Source organism: Rattus norvegicus, chromosome X (genome assembly GCF_036323735.1).
Source record: "Rattus norvegicus strain BN/NHsdMcwi chromosome X, GRCr8, whole genome shotgun sequence".
Lineage (NCBI taxonomy): Eukaryota > Metazoa > Chordata > Mammalia > Rodentia > Muridae > Rattus > Rattus norvegicus.
Window position 1 is genome coordinate 15,904,785 of NC_086039.1, and position 4,541 is coordinate 15,909,325.

The window sequence follows — 4,541 nt, forward strand, 5'->3', positions numbered from 1 at the left end:
TCCTGGAATTCTTTCATGGATTTTTGTGACTCCTCTCTATGGGCTTCTACTTGTTTATTTATGTTTTCCTGGAATTCTTTCAGGGATTTTTGCGATTCCTCTCTGTAGGCTTCCACTTGTTTATTAATGTTTTCCTGTGTTTCTCTAAGTGAGTTCTTCATGTCTTTCTTGAAGTCCTCCAGCATCATGATCAAATATGATTTTGAAACTAGATCTTGCTTTTCTGGTGTGTTTGGATATTCCATGTTTGCTTTGGTGGGAGAATTGGGCTCCGATGATGCCATGTAGTCTTGGTTTCTGTTGCTTGGATTCCTGCATTTGCCTCTCGTCATCAGATTATCTCTAGTGTTACTTTGTTCTGCTATTTCTGACAGTGGCTAGACTGTCCTATAAGCCTGTGTGTCAGGGGTGCTGTAGACCTGTTTTCCTGTTTTCTTTCAGCCAGTTATGGGAACAGAGTGTTCTGCTTTCGGGCGTGTAGTTTTTCCTATCTACAAGTCTTCAGCTGTTCCTGTGGGCCTGTGTCTTGAGTTCACCAGGCAGGTCTCTTGGAGCAGAAAAGTTGGTCTTACCTGTGGTCCCGAGGCTCAAGTTTGCTTGTGGGGTGTTGCTTATGAGCTCTCCGTCGGGGCAGCAACCAGGAAGATCTATGCCGCCCTTTCCGGGAGCTTCCGTGTACCAGGGTTCCAGATGGCGTTTGGTGTTTTCCTCTGGAATCAGTAGTGTGTGCAGAGTGCAGTCTCTTCTGGTTTCCCAGGCGTGTCTGCCTCTCTGAAGGTTTAGCTCTCCCTCCCACGGGATTTGGGTGCAGAGAACTGTTTATCAGGTAGGTCCCTTCAGGTTCGGGCGGTGTCTCAGAACCCAGAGGCCGTATACAGTTTCCTCTTGGGCCAGGGATGTGGGCAGGGGTGGGCAGTGTTGATGGTCTGTTCTGCTCTGCAGTCTCAGGAGTGCCCACCTGTCCAGGCGATGAGGGCTCTCTCCCACGGGGTTTGGGAGCAGCGAGCTGCTGCGGGCAGGGATCCGCGGGTTTCCAACACATTCTTTTACATGTGTATATATTCAAGACATTTACTTGAGTCCCTCTGAAAGTTGAGCCTGGTATGGAGTCTTCCTTTGTGGTTCCACTATCCTTCTGGGAACATTTTGTTTTGCAATATTCTTAAATTCTATCTCCTTTGTTTTTCCATGATGGTTTTTCATTGTATTTCACCTACAAAGATATCTCTTTCTTTTTTCCATCACATCCGTTGGTTTATCTCTATGTGTTTGCATTTTCTAAGCATAAACACAAGGAATGGAAGGTTGTTCTATTTAGAGAATAATAAACTAAATTCTCCAAATTTTACCAACTTTGTGATTGTAGATTGAGCAGGCTTCTAAATGTGTAGTTTGAGTTTATTGTCCTCTCTCTTAATAAACTAGATACAGAGCAAATCCACAGGGATAGAAACTCATCAACTTTATATTAAACACGGTACTGCTAATCATCTAGCAATGTGCATAGTCCCCTTGCTCTTGATAACACAATCTTTAACTTTATCCCTACATAAGCTATCTCTACCTAAGCTAAAGACTACATAATCTAGCTTCTCCTGAAACTAGGTATGACTATGGGGGCAAATTCTGGCCAATGGGATACAATGGAAATTAGAGTTAACACTCAATTCTCAGGACTAGGTGCACGATTTCTAGTTTCTTGTCAGTTTCTGTGACATAAATAATGCAGGTATTTCTGTTTTTAAGCAACCATGTCACTGAATATAGTCTTGGAAAGAGATTTCCAGCAGCATACTATTACATGCTAGTCCTTCCATACAGACCACAGACACGGAAATGCCCTCAGTAGCATAAATAGTAAAAACAACTAAAATAATTTAAAGACATATCAAATGTTTATCCCATTTTTAGGATAAATGTGTTCCATGATGATTTTATAGAATTTAGTTTTGAAATGGCTTTATTTAATCCACTCACACAGGTCTTTGAACATGGAAAAAATGCTTCAGAGAGTTGATAAATGAAAATTCTGCATACCTCTAAGTGGAAAATTCATGCCGCATTCTTAGAAAGAATGCTCTTGCCTTCTACTTACATTGTTTCTGGAATGCAGAAGATAAAAAAAATTTCCCATTAACGAGTAAGTTTTTATTATTCAAAAGTTTATCCATTGAAGACTAAGACTAACACCTAGAAAATAATCTTCAAGATATGTACAAATTGTTTTAGAAAGCTGTAACATGTAGAGTGAGGGGAATGCTAGGGCTGTGGGGCCAGAGTGGGTGGGCGACTGGGTGGAAGAGCACCCTAGTGGAGGCAGGGGGAGGGGAGATGGAGTAGGTGGTTTTCTGGGAGGAATCCAGGAGAGGGGGTAGCATTTGAATGGTAAATAAACAAAATAACAAATAAAAAAGAAGATAAAATCTTAATGAGCATCTTTAACACAACAGAGAAGGAAACAGTCTAGCCAACAAGAGAGATGAAAACCAGATGACTTCTGTAACGTGTTGTCCTACATGTCTTTCTGCCTCCCAAACTAGGCTTGTCTGCGAGGAAAAAAAGAAATTGACTATCTTTCAAGAAATTATTTTCGTTTTTATTAAAAATAAATCAAAACATAATTATATCACCTCTACATTTCCTTACTGTCCCTCCAACCTAACTCATGCCCCTTTCCTCCAAAGTCTTCAATGCACCCTACTCTTTCTCAAAATGGTGCCCTCATTTTGATTATTGTTGTAACATATAATGTGTGTGTTTGTGTGTATGTGACATAAATTTTATTTGCAACATATAACATAAATATATAAATATAAGTTGCTAATTCTACTGAGTGTAGTTTGTGTGCATATGATTTTAGTGTTTACCAGTTTGAATTGGACAATCATTTAGGGAGCTCATCCCTAAGAAAAGCTAACCCCCACTCCCATAGTTCTTTGTCTATGAGTGGGACCCTGTGAGATTTCCTCCTTCCATGTTAACATGTCTATTGCTATTATCATTTTTCAAGTCTTGTTTAAGTGGCCATATTGTTGAGATATCATGGGTATAGCTTCCTTGTTTATAGGAGATCTTATTACAGCCAACTTCCTGGTCTTCTGACTCTACAAAACCTGCTGCTTCCTCCATAAGGTATACCCATAACCTTATATTTATTGTGCATAATTTTAGATAGTACATTTGAATAAGCCAACATTGAATTTGCCCTCAGAAGTGAGTCTGAATTAATACAAGAAATACTGAGTTATTTCTTTAGCACTTGTGAAATAAGCAAAAATACTGATATTCTCTGCACTGTAGATAAAACAGTAGCTCTAAGTTTTACCCTATAAACCAAACAGGCTTTGAACTTACTATCCTTTTGCCTCAGTCCTCTAAATAGCTAGAATTACAGGCATGTAGTACCAATGCCTATCAGGTCTTTCTCAGGGCTATTTTACATAATTTTTCTTGACCACCTTGCAAGGACCAGACCAGCACAAAGGCTCAGACAAAAGCTTTGCCTTCCCTCTAAAACTCACTGTTTTCAGTTCTTCAGGTTAGTCACTGTTACTCTTGGATGCACAGGAAAGAAAACTGGGGGGAAAGACAAGGACTGAGCACAAATGTTACTCAGTAAAAGAGCATGTTGACAAACCTAACACATGCCAGTGATGTGTTCAATCATTTATTCATTCTTAAAAGGACAAACTGTGGGCTTTATTTCCTTTCCCTCATTCCCTTATTTGTTAGCACAGACATGCTGGCGATGAGTCAACTATGACTCAGAAGATGAGCAAAATACCAGAGAAGATGGCAAAATTACAAGAACAAAGGAGTGCGGTTCTTCTAGTGATTTTTATGGGTCCAGGTACCTTTCTCTTTCTACCAGCAGCTTGAACCTTCTTGTGCAAGAGAAATAAATCTTCCTCAAACAGCTTTATCAATGTACATATGTTGATTCCTTACTAATTCCAGTAGTTTTAAATAAGATAACAATATCATTGCTAGAAAGTCTCTCCTTCAGAATTAAATCGATTGCAAGTAAGGAGTTTGTTGAAACATTTTATAGAACAGTGTGATTTTTTCCAGAAAAAAAATCTGTATCTTTTATGCAATCTCATATCTCTCCCCAAATACTGTTTTAGTTGTGGGAATTACAGTAAAATTATTATTTCACTTGTTGGAAAGCTGTTGTTGATATTCTATCTTTTCATTTCATTTTGGAAAGTTTCAACCAACTTGCCTTCTAGGTCACTGATTCTTTTCCTAGCCATGTCCAGTACAATGATGATCCCATCAAAGGTATGTTTTACTTTTGTTGAACTTACTTTTTAACTCCTATTATTTCTTTATTTTTGAAGAATTCCCACTCTCATCTGTTTTTACATGCTGTCTGTTTTAGATACTACAGTCCTTAATACATTAAATAGCTAGTTTTTGAAGATTTACTGATTTTAATTGTATGCATGTGCATGTTTTTCCTACATGAGTGCATATGTAACACACGTATGTGTGCCTGGTGCCCACAGAGGTCAGAACAGATCTCCCAAAACTAGAGT